Genomic DNA, 16,121 nt, shown 5'->3' with positions numbered 1-16,121 from the left:
GTGGGCGACGATAAAATATTGAGTCTCAACTATAGCATGCGGAGAGGGGGGGACATGCAGGGGGAGGGGACAGAGAGGTGAGGGGAAGAGGGAAAGAAGGAGGAAGGAATGGGGGGAAAGAAAGAGAGAGAATGATGTCTGCTGAAAGGAAGGGAGGGAGAGTGGGATGGAGGGAGGGAGGAAAAGGGGAGGAAAGGATGGGAGTCAAGAAAAGAAAATGTGCCAGTACCTTTAAAAAAACCTGATGGGGAAATGTTACTGCCAAAATCCCCATATGACAGGCATTTTGATGTATTTGCTCAGCCAGCTTCTGTTTTGGTGGTTCACCAGCGGTTACTTTCATGGCTTTGTAATAACTCATTGAGATTACTTCTATCTGAAGATAATTTGTCAGGCTTATGTAAGACTTCATTTAAGGGGCATTGCCTTGGCATGCAGACAGCTTCCAGACCTTACACACCAGCAGAAACATGTTATCTGAAGAGGGCAATGAAACGAGCTAAATGCATTGCTAGGCACCCTGGCAGCAAGCAAGTGCTGCTGGATGGGACATCTTCAGAATCATGCCTTTCTTTTAAAAAAGGAGGAGGACAAGGAGGCCATTGGAAATTGACCCACAAGCCTGAACCTTGACGGCTTCAAACCCATGGAAAATTCAAGTATGTGGGAATCCTAAGCCTTATCTCAAGCCAAAGAAATGATTCCCATCCTCTTCGCTCTATAGAAGCCACAGCATCCGTGGGGTGAACCATTTCTCTCTGCAATTCTGATGATGAGGCTGAGTGGAGGAGAGAGAGAGTAAAAGTTCTCATCGTCCCAGGGCCCAAGAACGTGGATAAGGTAGCATGTCAGGTGTTAGCTGTCCTGGCAGCCTCCTGGTGTTAGAGGAGTCCCGTTTCACTGGGGGTTTCAGTTTCCACAAGCCTTGCTCATCTTCCTGCTGCAAGACTGGCTGCTGGTAGCAGGCGGGAGGCATGGTGTGGAATCCCAGATCGAGAGAACAGTCTGGTGTGGTGAGCCATTTGTCTGGCGAGTGTGTTCTGTGGCCGAGCCCGTGCAGTCATGACGCCAGCCCAGCGTCAGTCAACGCACTCATCTGAGATGCGTCTCCAGAACGTATAATTGGTATCGCTCAGCCAGGGCAGTGCAGGACCGCGGAGTTGGGTCCCCAGCAGTTCATTTGCTTAGAGAGTCTTCCTTCTACCTGACGTGGAAGTAGACAAGGAGCAGTTCGTGCAGAAGGTGTGGAGATGTCAGCAAGTTCTGGAAGCGGGCAAGACGGCAGGGTGAGTGCGTGACAGCCCCTGTGATGCTCTCCCCATGAACGCTAGGGGAGATTTTGTTACAATTCGTGTGTGGGTCAAGATCTGTCCATATGCAGGGCGTGGGCTTCCAATGGCCAACTTTTCTTAAAACCCTAATGTATCATTGCTAAGGGTAAGATTACACAAATGTGCTTTTCCTGTATTTCTCAGGTTTCTTAAAGTTAAAAGACAAAGTAAAGAAAATATAACTTCTGTATTTCAGGCTTTTTTGGTGGGAAGTGGTGGGGGAAAGGAGGATCCTAAAGGGATATAGATTATAATCCTGTATTTTCTGAACTTGAAAAAAAGGTGTATTATTCTGGAAGTATAATGGATGTACCATGTAATATTAGTTTCAGGTGTACAACATATTGATTCAACAATTCTATAAACTTGAAAAGTTTTGAGGAGACTTGTAAGAGGAAAATAAATTATCATCTTATTCTTAAGTAAAATATTGAATGGATATAGGAATAGAACGTTGTAATCAGTTCTCAGTGCTAAACTTTGAGGGGTATTGAGCCCCCCCAAGTGCCATGCTTGAGAGGACAACCACAGTGCGTTCCATAGAGGCTGAGGCTTGGAGATGTGCCACGTTGCACAAGAAAGGTGGGAAGAACTTCTCCAGTTGGAGAAGGAAAGGCTGCAGAAGGGACTGCAGCTTATTTTCAAGTACAAGGCCTGAAATACAGAGTAAGGAGACTACTTGTTCTGTATTTCCCCAGGAGGAAGGGTTTCATCCTTTGGGAAGGGGGGATAACAGAGCCCTCTGGAAATCTGATTTTTAAAAAAAACAAACAAAGTTAGACTTACTCCCCAGGAAATGCATTTATATAAATGCAAAATTGGCGCACACCATCAGGGATTTCATGGAATCTTATGAAGTTCATGTAAGCAACTCCTGCTTGGGATGGTTAAGACTGACAGTGAATGGGAATTTGGGGACTTGGCTTGATCTAAGGAAGAATTCTCAAGTAGTTTGGCAAGTGCTACAGTGGAACTGGGTTTTTCAAAAGGGGATTATCTCCCCCATAACTAGAGCCTAAATGAATGGTTAGGTGAGCTTTAGACTCCCCGAGACCTGGATCTGGAGGCAGAAGCTGCTGTTTCTAGATGTGTATCCTCAGACTTACTAGTCAGTGCTGCTAAATGTACCTTCAATCCACTGGGAATTGGAGGCAAAAATTCATCACAGGGTGGTTGGGATAATTCAACTATAAAAGGTATGTAAAATGCCTGTCCCGGTACTAGAAGAAGATGGTGAATCAAAATTAACTTTTCTAAGTCATTCTCGAAGATCATGTGTTGAAAGGAAGAGCAAGAAAAAGCCTGATTCCTGCCTCTGCATAAGTTCTTCATAATCATGCTCCTTTTTTACTGCTAAGAATATTATAGACAGCATTCTAGCTTTGTGTGGGAGGTTACAATAAATGTGTAACTCCAAATAGGCAACAGATTTATAGTTAAAAAAAACTTTTAAAATGAATTGAAAGGTGATATAATGGTATCTTGAAGTTTTATTTTTTTTAAAAGAGACTTCTAACCAAAGTGTGAATGAGCATTACAAAAATGAGATGTTCTTGAAAGAATTCAACATATTTTCAATGAGAAGAAACTTATCCTGAATTTCTATTTAATAGAAGAGGAAATGAGGTTGCATTTTAAGGTGATACTTAATAATAGGAAAGAAAAGTAACTATATACCAAGTGAAAAGTGTTAATGCTAAATAATCATAGAGTATATAATAGAAGTTAAATGCCTGTCTTTAAGATTCTAGAAAGGAACATAATTTTCAAAGGCTTTTGGTAATGGCCTTTTTAAAACGTCCAATTGGGGCATGAATCGGAGGATATGAACATTTAGTCCCGTGGGTGGCAGGATATTCTTAGCGGCTGACGGCTCCAGGGAACAGCTCCGGAGCATTGGCTACAGTGTGAACCACACTGAATTCACCAACCAGCACATTTGTGTGGCCCACCTACAGGCCGCACTGGACGTGAAGGGGAGATCCCTCACCTTCAAAAGCCAGTTTAGGGAGCTCAGCATTCCTCCTAAAACGATGAGTGGTGCAGGCAATGATTTCCCAAGTTGTTGAGAGGAAAGAGAGAGGGTTTTGAAGTCGATGACAGCCTGCAAGGAGGAGGTGAGAACCGTGCTGGGCCATGAAGATGCGTAGGCACTTGTCTTCCCATCTCAGTATGGCAGCACCATTCTTGTAGGTGTTCTGTCCAAAAACCTAAAAATCATACTTGCTTCCTCTTTCCCTCACCCCAAAATCCAAATTCTCAGCAACTCCTACATCTTTTACCTCCAAAACTTATCTTAAATCTGCACGCTCCCCCCCACCTCTGTGGCCATTGTCCTGGCCACCGTCAGGCCACTGAAACACCTCACTGGTCTATTAGCTGGTCCCTCCTTCTCCTTTTGGTTCATCATCAAATCCATTTTCCATAAAGCAGCCAGAATGAGAAAGTCACTACCATGCCTTAAAGTCTTTGAAATATACCCCTTGGATTAAAAATAAAGTCTTCGCTCCTCACCGTGGCCTCCTAGGCCCTGAGGGATGTGGCCAACCTTACCACTCTCACCCCCATTTTTCAGCATGGTCCAGCCACACTGCCTTCCTATGATGCTTCGATCCAGTTGGATGTACAGTAGATTAAAAAATAATGTGAAAATTACTGAAAGTTATCTAAGGAGATCAGTTCTCAAAATTATCAAGAGAGCCCGGTTTTATGATTCTGCCACACAAATGTGGACATACAAGTCAAAAATGTCAGCAGCATGATTTGATTTCAAGGACTCCCGTGGAAGGCTTCCTCTGTATTTCAAAATTTATTTCCTCCACCAGCTTCATTCAATTCTTTTCAGGATAATAGATTTTATTAAATTCCCACCAAGAAGTACAGCCAGTATTTACTGTGTGCCAAGTACTGTGCTGGGTACAGGAGCTACAACAAAATTTTTAGAAGACATGCAGACCCTCTCTTCGTAGTGCTTTCAACCTACTGAGGGACGCAATTACAACAGAAGATCATCACAAATGAGAAGTTTTATGAGATGCCAGGAGAACACAAGGTTGAAGCACCTAACTCTAACTTGAGAGGTCTAAGAAAGCTTCCCAGGGGAAGTGCCATTTTAGCTGAGACCTGAAATAGTGGGGCAGAGGGCAGGGGAAAGCATTCAAGTATTCTTGGCAGGGGAAACAGCACATGCAAAGGGATGGTATTGAAGGAGAACATGGCATTTCAATGAAAGTTCAGAATTGCTGCAACACAATGGGAAAGTGGGTAGAGGGGAGAGAAGAGGAATGAGATATGAAAAGTAAGCAGTTGTCTGGGTATATAGAGACTTATAAATCATCATAAGGTCTTTGGAACTACTAGTAACAGATGAAAGGTTTTAAGCAGTGGAGTGACAAGATCTGATATATGTTTTGGAGAGCTCACTCTGGAGAGAGTGTTAGAGGGGGCAAGTCCAGAGGTTGATGGGCCAATTGAGAAGCTCTTCTATAATCCAGAAGTGGTGTTGATATAAACCAGCATAGAGGTAGAAATGATTGAGAGAAATCCAAAAAAGAGATGTAGTAAGGATAATCCACAAGACTTTTGGAGATGGAGTGGATAATACAGAGGTGAGTGAGAAAAGAGAAAAAATAGTGATTCTTATGTTTCCACCATGGGAAACCCAGGGAACCATTTGCTAAGATGGGGACTCAAGTGCAAAAAGAGGCTCCAGAAGATGGGGAGAAGTCACACCTGATAGTGAGATACTTTTTTTTTTTTAAATCTGAGAGCAGGTTTTCTTCATGGTATGGGCTCTGGAAATACTGAAAATAGACGGTTGGAAGAGTCTGTGACAAATGGAGAGGAGAGACCAGAAGGTACCTAAGACAATCATTAACTCCTCTTTAATTTTGTTTAAGCCCTGGACAAGATGCCAAGCAAGTTCTTCTGTCAATAAACAATATTAAAGAGGATATTGGATCTAATAAGTAATGGCAGGGTCCTTCCAACTGCGTGATTCTGTGGTACCTGGTATTTACATTTTACACAGTGAAGGTGTGTCCAGGATCTTAACTGCTTTGGACAAGGCAACTGCAGCCCCTTGGGGAATAAAAGTGTTTCTTCATCCCAACTGGCTTCACATCCCTCTTTAGCCATACACAGGTCCTCATTTACATTTTGGATGAGTAAATGTCTGGACTGTATGGTGTTTTATAAGCTTAATGGACATGTGAATGTGGGAGAAAGAGACAGACACAGAGAAAGATGACAGTAGATATCTGCTTGAGACACCACTCAATTAATTTAATTTCTGTGACATCATCCCACTTTAGCTGAAGTCTTCTGAAATGAGTAGCTCTTGTTTTATGTGTTGTTTATACTCTTATTAAACAATGTGCTTCCATGAGACAGAGAGTTCCTTTAGAACAAGTTTTCTCAACCTTGGCGCTACGGACATTTTGAGCTGGATAAAGCTTTGTTGTGGGGACCTGTCCTATGCCCTGTAGAATGTTTAGTAGCATCTCTGGCCTCCACCCACAAATTACCAGTAAGAGAACCCCACACACACACACACACACACACACACACACACACACAATTGTGACAGTCAAACATGTCTCCAGATACTGCCAAATATCCACTGGGGGGACAAAATTGCCCCCAGCTGGGAATCATTGCTTCAGAGCAGTGGTTCTCAAAATATGGTTCTCAGACCAGTAGCATCGGTGTCACCTGAAAACTTGTTAGAAATGGAACCTGTGAAGCACAACCCACACCTACTGAGAAAGAAATTCTAGGTGTAGGGCTCAGCAATCTGTGTTTAAGAAGCCTGCCAGAAGATTCAGATATACACTGAAGTTTGGGAAGCACACCACCGGAACACATGAGTGGTAACTAAAGTTTCACAAGAAATAGTTATTTATGTAAAAAAAAAATAGATTTGGATGGCTCAATTGGTTGGGTGTCCAATTCTTGGTTCAGCTCAGGTCGTGATCTCAGGGCTATGAGATCGAGTCCATGCTCAGCTCAGAATTCTGCTTGGGATTCTCTCCCTTTCCCACCCCTTCTGCCCTTCTCCCCACTCGAGCATGCTTTCATGCTCCCTCTCTATATATAAAAGAAAGCAAGCAAGCAAGAAAGAAAATCTTTAAAAAAATTTTTGAATACAGGAAAGTCTTTTCTCTTCCCTTTTCCTTTCTCTTTAAAGAAAGGGAATGAGAGTACATCATTTTATATCTGAAAGGCAAAGATTATTGATAGATAAATTTCTCTCATGGAACTTCTTATAGATACACAACAATTTTTAAATCACATGAAAAGTTTGTTACAGCAAACAGAATTCTCCCCCCTTAGTTCACAAAGATCAGTCATAGAGTGATTCGGTGTCCAATTGACAAAGAGAGATTAAAAATAAACACATGGAGGGGGCCCCTGGGTGACTCAGTTGTTTAAGCGTCTGCCTTCAGCTCACGTCATGATCTGGGGGTCCTGGGATAGAGCCCCCGCCTCATGCTCCCTGCTCAGTAAGGAGTCACTTCTCCCTCTCCTTCTCCCCACCCCGTTAGTGCGCTCTCTCTCTCTCAGATAAATAAATAATATTTAAAAATAAATAAATCAATAAATAAGTACATGGGAAAACTTTCTGCAAGCAGAATAGTAATGTCAATATAGAGCTTCCATTCAGGCTAGCAACCCCGCTTGTCTGCCCCAGCACTCACAGGCATTTGGAAAGATAGGGCAGATGTCTGTGTACAGGAAGACTTTCCTTTGTTTTCTTCCTTAGCTTCCCCTTTTTTTTTACTTGTTTGTTCACTCGCCCCTTTTCCACCAAAAGCAGCACTAAATAAAAGAGTGGGGTTTTCTGGTTTATTTAAGCAGTAGCTTTGTGGTGCATCCTACAAATTATAAAAGTTCAGATGGAAAGTTCCATTGTTCAAGTGTATCTTCAAATTCTTTGAGTTGCTAACCAGTTCTGTGATGTCAGTGTCTTCCATGAAATGCCAGTTGGGCCTCTGAATGTTAGATTGGATTCTGAATATCATTTTATAAGAAAAGAAAATGGTGTCCACTTGAAGAATTATTCTTTTCTTAGGGGCACAGGTATGCCAAAATAAGGAAGATAACTTTAGTAAGATTTCATTCATTAACTTATTAATTTTTTCATATACTGATTTGTTCAAAAACTACTAATTGGGTATCCACTATATACCAGTGAATAAGACAAATATATATTCTCTGACCCCATGGAGCTTACATTTTTTTTGTAGGCAGAGGGAAACAGAAGATAAATAACCTAATATTTCAAATTTCGGATCATATCCTGCCTATGAGATCAATTGAGTTGGTCACAAATTGCTTTTGTGACTGTTTCTTTAGTGAGCAAACTAGACTAGAATTAAGAAGTTCGGCTTCATTCTACCATACCTCTTAAGCATGTTATTTTACCAAACTGTTCGTTCAGCTCTGTGTGTGTGTGTGTGTGTGTGTGTGTGGACATGAATCAATATAAAACATTTCTCATTATGTGTTTTAACTTTGAAAAATAGTGAAATGTTTAAAATACAGAAATAAATGATTTTGAATCATAATGCATGCTATGAAAGGCTAAGAGGCTAAGAGAAAACACCAACGGGTTGGGATGAGCACTGGGTGTTATACGCAACTATTGAATCATTGAACACTACATCAAAAACTAATGATGTACTCTATGTTGGCTAACTGAACATAATAATGAAAAAATAAAATAACATTTAAATTTCACATTAAAAAAAAAAAAGGAGGGGCGCCTGGGTGGCTCAGCGGTTAAGCGTCTGCCTTCGGCTCAGGGCGTGATCCCGGCAGTATGGGATCGAGCCCCACATCAGGCTCTTCTGCTATGAGCCTGCTTCTTCCTCTCCCACTCCCCCTGCTTGTGTTCCCTCTCGCTGGCTGTCTCTATCTCTGTCAAATAAATAAAAATCTTTAAAAAAAAAAAAAAAAGGAAATCACAAAAAACGTCCAGTGCAGGGAGAAAGAACCAACACTATTGTATGGTCAGGGATGGCCTGTCTGAAGAGAGGAAGCCAGTAGGAAAGAGTAGATGAGCCTTCCAGACAAAGGGAATTAGAAATGCAAGGGTTCTGTTTGGGGCCTGAATACCTGGGGTGTGGCAGTGTGGCAACCAAATGGAAAAGAAAATGGACAGTTTCCTTCCTCCTTAGGAAGGAAAATTCTAGAATTTTTGGTTGATTGCAGAACAAAAACAAAAGAGAGGCATGAACCTATTCCAGAAACACAGATAGATTTCACTTCAAAGACATGGAAAATCCCCAAATTCTTCATAGGAGGAAAACACATATTCAACTGAAATCAGCAAACATTTATTAAATTTTTACCATGGCAAACAATTACACATGGTGAATTCAAAGATGAACAAGAGTAGGTAGGGTTCTAAACACACATATACATGAAAGACCAAAGATAACAATTTAATTATTAAGAAAAGTCAGCCATTCCCCTTTTTAAAAAGTCCTATTCCACATGCACCGAATTTATTTTTCTCTGTTTGGCTTTATAACAAAGATTTCATTCACTACAGGATGGTTGCTGCCCAATTAGATAACAGGATGCTTTCTGCCTAATTAGATTATCTGCCCTGATCTATATTTCAGAAGGTAGGGATGTTCTGTATCCAAAGGTTATTTTATATTCTAGGACCTCAAACAAAGCTTTGCAAAGAGACTCATGAGCTCTGTAACACTCTAATCCTTCCCCCTAAGATTCCCAAATCCTTTCATAGAACCCTGAATTCTAAAGCCAACACTCTGATAGTAGTTGTGCCCATGTTTGTAACAAATTTACTATTTTTGTTATTGATTTTATCATTATTATTGTAATACGCTCTATCTCCTTGATATTGCACTCAGTTCAGCTGCCCAAGCCCCTTCTACCATCCCAAGCATCTGTTCCCCTACCTTCCTGAAAACTTTGAGCCTGCAACCTCTTCAAAACTTAGCCTCCCACTTCCTTTGCTCATTGGGGAGAACTCAGAGGCTGCCGCAGTAGCACAAAAGCTATTTCAGCAATTGCCAGTATATACCACTCTCCTGATTGACTGCAGCGGACTGTGGGCTCTCAGGCCATTGGCAAGTAGTCTGGAAACCAGAGACAACGTTCTGCACTCTAGCTCAAGGCAGCCAGGATCTAGTAAAAGCTGTGAGTATGGACAGAGCAAAGTCTCTGGGAAATTCTTGAAGGATCCTTTAAGCAAAAGTTTTGGAACGCGGTAATTTGTAGTTCTATCAAGAGCTCACTAAATGTTCATATTCCTTGAAGCAATAATTTGAGAATCTTCTGGAATGGTTTTGAAAATTTTTCCTAAAGAAATAATCCAGAATTCAGAAATAGATTTTGGCACAGAAATGTTATGTGTGGCCTTATTTATATTTGAAAATCAACCAAATATATATCAATAGGAGAATGTTAAACACATATTGTTATATTTATATAATAGACTATTTAAAGTCACTAAAAGGGCTATTTATAAAGAGATTATAGTGTAGCAAAATGGTTAAGTTATAATGTTCAGTGGAAAAGGATAAAAATTGGAATTTATGATACAATTTCAACTATATCTAAAAATAAACAAGAACTCTCATAGGAGATTTCCACTCCTTATGATGAGAAAAAAGAGAATGATATGTAATCATGATTTGCTTTAAAAAAGTGACCTTTTTTTTTTAGAACCAGATGTGATAGCAGTTAATTGGCTCATAATATTGATTACTAAATTTTGTCAATTAACTTTTTGTATAGAGAAAACTATTAACATGCAAATTCTAGTTGTCTTTAGAAGTGTCATTAGCCTCCAAAGCCCCGCAGGGTTACAAGTTACAACATTGTACTGTATGGTGACTAACATAATATAATAAAAAAATAAAAATAAAAAATAAAAAAAACCAAGTTACAACATTGTATTTTATGATCTACAAGGTTAGAGTGAGGGACTTATTCAAGGATACTCAGCTACAGACTGGCAAAAGAGAGCTTTACCCTGACACTGTATTTTTTTACCCACTTGTCAAACTGTTTGCTATGTCTTAGGAAAAAACAAATGAGATAGGCTACTCTGCTGATCACCTTGAAAATTTGGTGGTAGAGCAGTGCCCATCTCTACAGGTCAAATTGGTCGGCTGCACACAGGCAAATACTAAGAAAACTTTTGCTCCTCTGTTTTGGAGAATTTTTCCTTTGTTCCCCAGCACTGTTAATAATTTCTGCTCACAGAGAGTCTATATTTATGACAACCTAATCATCTTGGCCCACGCCCTGTGTCTCCGTGTGAGTCTCCCGTGGAAGGCAGCTTTATAGAGACCACACTGTTGACAGATTCATGCCTCCTCCCCGTGGGTGGTCAGAGGTAGGGAAATCTGAGCTTTCTCTCCCAGGCCTGTCATGTGCCAGGAAATTTAGGTTCAGGGAGCTGTTATCTATTACAGCTATGAGCCTCCCCCAAACCAGAATTACAGGTAACTAATATTCCTTTTGCATGCCAAAGCAAACCCCAAACCTTTAATCCCCAAATAACTGGGCTATTAATATTAAAATGGTTTCTTTTATATAGTATGTGTAACCATTTGTTAGTCTCGAGGCCAATGCAATAAAAACATCATGGAAGGTCTTTAACTCTGAAGCACATCTAAATGAAAAAAGGGAGGAAGTATGTTATCTGCTGGAAAAGACTCTGAAGGAGTTAGCCCATCACCGAGATAGACTCAGATTTCTTGGGCGCCAACTCGGTCTTAGAAAAAAGTTCTGAAAAGATTTAGTAGAGGGAGCCAAAACTGGATTAAAGCAAGGCAAACCTGATTTTGAATCCTGCATAGAATTGGGTGTCCTTGGGTTAGCTCCCAAACTTTTCTGACCCTTTCTTTCCTCGCTTAAACAATGGGGCTCACAATAAATACTTTTCACAGTGATATAGGGGAAATAATATAATGGATGTGAAACACTTGGCTTTTGTGGTGTGCATATCACATACCTCTTTATCTCCTGATTAAAGCATATCAAAATGCTTCCAACCCGTTGTTATCAGTTGGCACTTAAAGGAAAATGTACTTCTTTTCATGTGATAATTAGAATGCAACATGCAAATGGTCATGTTGAACCTAGCTTGGGATCAGTTACCGCCTATAAACAGATACTAATATCGATACCTGTACCACCATTGCCCTTGACCTCATCGCACACATGCAACTTCTATTGCCAGCAGAAACCCCAACACCAGTGTATTGATGTTACATGCACATTTCCACCCTATACTGCCATATACAGCCCACCTGCATATGCTCATTCCTGCCTCCACCTCCTTTGCAATCCATGGAAATGATTTTCCAGGTAATCCGTCATAGCAGTAAATGCCTGTATGTAACTTCACATGGAAGAGACTTGTTTTGAAAAAATTAAAAAAAATAAATATATATATATTTATGTATTATACATAAATTATTATGTATTATACATAAATTTTATGTTTATGTATTATACATAAATATATGTATATATTAGTATATATTTATATATATGGGAGGATAGAATTGTGTGAGCAAGTTCAATATAACATGTTGGAAGAGAGATTATGATGTTGAGAAAAAGAAAGAAGGTGGGTAGATTTAGGAGACATACTCCTGAATAAGAAGCAAATTATAGCCTTTGGGATGTAAAATGTATGCCAGCTACGCTGACAGCAGTGTTTCGCAAATTTTAGCATGAACTTGACTCACAGAAGGGCCTTGGATTCCCTGTCCCTTACTCCCAGAGCCTCTGATTCAGTAGGTCTCAGTGGGGCCATATAATCTGCATTCCTATCAAGTTTCCGGATGATGCTGATGCTGCTGGTCCAGGAAACCACTCTGAGAACCACTGATCTATATAATTCGAAAATGAATTTAGGAGCTTTTCATCTTTTTCTGTGGTCCAGAATAGTTTTTTTCCTCCAAGTTTTTATTTAAATTTCAGTTGGTTAATGTACAGTATTAGTTTCAGGTATACATCAGAGTGATTCAGCACTTCCATACAACACCCGGTGCTCACCCCAGCAAGTGCGCTCCTGAATCCCCATCACCTAGTTCACCCATCCCCTCACCCACCTCCCCTCTGGTAACCAGCAGTTTGTTCTCTATAGTTAAGAATCTGTTCTTGGTTTGTCTTTCTTTTTTTCTCCCTATGTTTCTTAAATTCCACATATGAGTGAAATCATACAGTGTTTGTCTTTCTCTGACTTATTTCGCATAGCATTATACTCTCTAGCTCCATCCATGTTGTTGCAAATGGCACGATTTCATTCTTGTTGATCGCTAAGTAATATTCCATTGTACATATATATACCATTTTTTTATCCATTCATCAGTTGTTGAACGTTTGGGCTCTTTCCATAATTTACCTATTGTTGAAAATGCTGCTATAAACATCAGGGTGCAGGTATGCCTCCAAATTCATATTTTTGTATCTTTTGGGTAATTGGTCCAGAACAGTTTAAATAATATTGGAATCATCTGTTCTTTAATAGTTAGTTGGACCCCAGCTGTGAAATTGCTTCATCCTGGTATTCCCCCTGCCCCCAACACGCCCTTTTCAATGACAGAATTTTGATCACTGTTTCAATCTCTTTTTATTAAATTTTTCTAGTTCTTCTTGGGTTAGTTAATTCCTATTTTGTTAAGAAATAATCCATTCTCTCTAGAATTTCACATCAATTGCAGTAGGATTTAATGTAGTACTTCTTATAATTACTTTCATGTTTGTGTGTGTTTCTTCTTTTCAATTCCAATATTTTCCTCTCTTCTTCCCCTAATCATATTCATGCACTCGTTTTATATTTTATAAAAGAAACAGCTTTTGCATTTATTTGTTCTTTCTACCATTTTTGTTTTCCACTTCATTCATTTCAGTATTTATCTTTACTAATTCTTTCTTCATACTTTTCTTAGGTTTATCCTTTTGTTCTTCGTGAAATTTCTTAGTATCAGCACTGTGTTCATTTATTGTGAATCTCTCAATAACAAAGCTGTCATAACTATAAGCTATACATTTTCCTCTGAATATAGCTTTAACTATGTTCCTGTAAGTTTTGGTAGAAAATAAATATTTTCCTTTTCATTGGTTCTAGATAGTTTATAATTAAAATTTTGCTTCTCTCACTAACCGTAGAGTTATTTTGAAGGAAGTTTTTTTTTTTTCCAAGTAGTTAAGATTGACTAGCTATTGCTTTCTTATTTAATATCAACTTTATTTGCTTATGATCAAAGATTATGGTCTATTAAAATATCTACTTTGTAAAGTAAGTTTAAAATTTTCATTCAGCCTTTTAATTTATTTATTTATCAATGTTCCATTGTGATGCAAGGTCTGAGCAGAAATCTGTTAGATTATGTGGCGTATGTGTTTCAAATCTTTACGTCCTTTCTTATATTTGGGCTCCCTTGATCAATTCTGAAAATTCCAAATCATTTCCTAAAGCCAATGTTACCTTTATTCCAAAACCTGAGAAACAAAATACAAACCAAAAACCTATGGACCAATTTCACTTATACATATAGATGCAAACTTCTAAATAAAATAATCCAGAAGGACCCCAAAAGAAAAATATGTTATGACCAAGGACTTGCTTCTGGAGCATAAATATAATTAAAAATCAGGAGCGCTATCAGAATAATTTGTCTCATCAATAGAAAAGATTATAACAATACATGTGGAAAAAGATTTTGTAAAATTCAGCCATTTTTAATTTAAAAAAATACTTATTTACTTTCTATTTCTCTTTTACTTAAATATGATAACCTTAATTACTGTCTATTCCAGGGATGAGGGCATGGACATCTTTGGGGATCTTCTCTGCGCCTACCACAAACATTTTAAAGGAGATTTAGGAGAATATTTTTATAACCCAGATGTCAGGGAAATGTGTATAATCAACAGGGAACCGACTCATAAAGGATAAAGGAAAAGATGAGCATACTATACCATGTAATTTGTTTTAATTGTATGACCAAACATACCATAAACAAATTCTAAAGACATATGCTAGATGTCTTCCAACATGTGGTAGACAACATGTTCACGTCTGCATTCTTACAGTAGTTATAAGAATTATTAGGGAAAAAAAACTTTGGAAAATGGGGGAAAGATCTGAATAGTCAATTCACATGAAAGCAAATCCAAATGGCCAATAAAACTACATGAAAATATGTTCAACCTCAGTAGTTTTCAGAAAAACACAAGTTTATGGTAACAATGAGTATATTAGTTCCCTAAAGATGCCATAATGAATTACTACAAACTTGGTGGCTTAAAACAATAGACATGTATTCTCACAGTTCTGAGGGCGAGAAGTCCAAAATCAAGATCAGGACCATGCTCCACCCAAAGGCTCTACGGGAGAATACACCCTTAAGTCGGCCAGGGTCTGGTGGCTCTAGCTGTTCATTGGCTGGTGGCTCTATCACTCCAGTCTCCACCTCCTTCTCCACATGGCTCTCTTCTCCCTGTGTCTCTCTCCTGTGTGTCTCTTATAAAGATATTTATTGAATTTAGGGCCCACTGGATAATCCACAATGATTTCATCTAGATATCCTTAGTTATATCTCAAAGACCCTTTTTCTAATGAGGTCATATTTATAGATTCTGGGAATTAGGACATGGACATATCTTTTGGGGGGAGAGGGACTTCCATTCATCCACTGTAATAAGATACTAACCCTCCCATCAAACGTAAAAATTTTAAAAGAGCACTAATATTCACCATTGTGGTGGATGGAGAGATGGAGGTGGGGGAGGGGGATCTCATACACTGCTAAGGTCTTGTGAATTTCTGAAAAACAATCTAGCAAAGTCTTAATGCAAACACACACACACACACACACACACACACATATCATATATTACATGACTCAGCTTCTGGGAAACTAGCCCATAAAAATAAAAACATCAGTATGCAAGATTTTGTACACAAGAATGTTTTTGCATCATTATTGTGGTGAAGGAAAGAAGAATCTGGAAACAAAATGAATGCCCAGCAATCAGGGAATGATTGAAAAACATTGTGGTACACCTATACCATGGATATATATATATAAGAGATTTGAGAAATATGTGGGAGGAGAAGTATCAGCTTTTATTATGGGAGAGCGAGTGGTAGATGGTGCTAGAAGTCACGTTTGAGGTTTTAAGTGGAAAAGATTTCTTTCTTTTGAGTCACAATGCCTGGGATCCTGTATAAACTTCTTGATTCCCTAATTCTCAGTATAACTGAGCAGAGTCACATGTCACCAGCCACCCTGCATCTGCGACTGTCAGCCTTGGGTAGGAGGCCACCCCTGCTCACCTCTCAAGCTTCTTGATCCTGTGAGTAGATGGCACATTCCAGAAGGAGCAAAGTGTTTGGGTTCCGCTCCCCCTGACGCATAGTGAGGATACTGTTTTGTGATTTGACTGGACAGACACAGAGATGTAATCAGTGGCTTTTGACAGTCATTGCTGAGTAAGTGAGAAAGTTCTGCGACGTTTAGTCCAGGAACTGAGAGGCAGTGTTGGGATGTTCCATTCAAAGATGTCTTGGCCCTGCTTCCTGTAATTGCCCCAGAATATTTTGAGCAATGGGAACACATTGAAAAAGGTACACAGCTTTTTTCCTCCAGAAAAAAACCACACGCATTCAAAGGTATAAACTCTGGTATGTTTGCTTTAAAAAAAAAAAAGAAAGCACACTTGCCCAGAAAACTCAAGGCTTCCTGGAATCTCTATTAAAAATTCAGATTACTGATGATAAATTTC

General features: G+C 39.3%; 1 protein-coding gene across 8 annotated transcripts in view; it reads left to right on the top strand.

Annotated features, from left to right (window-relative positions):
• THRB (thyroid hormone receptor beta) overlaps window positions 1-16,121 on the top strand; it is a 372,559-nt gene that overhangs the window by 180,368 nt on the left and 176,070 nt on the right. The gene's annotated exons all lie outside the window — the stretch shown is intronic.

Source organism: Ailuropoda melanoleuca, chromosome 6 (assembly GCF_002007445.2).
Source record: "Ailuropoda melanoleuca isolate Jingjing chromosome 6, ASM200744v2, whole genome shotgun sequence".
In the NCBI taxonomy this organism is placed as follows: domain Eukaryota; kingdom Metazoa; phylum Chordata; class Mammalia; order Carnivora; family Ursidae; genus Ailuropoda; species Ailuropoda melanoleuca.
This window is presented reverse-complemented; position numbering and strand designations above follow the sequence as displayed.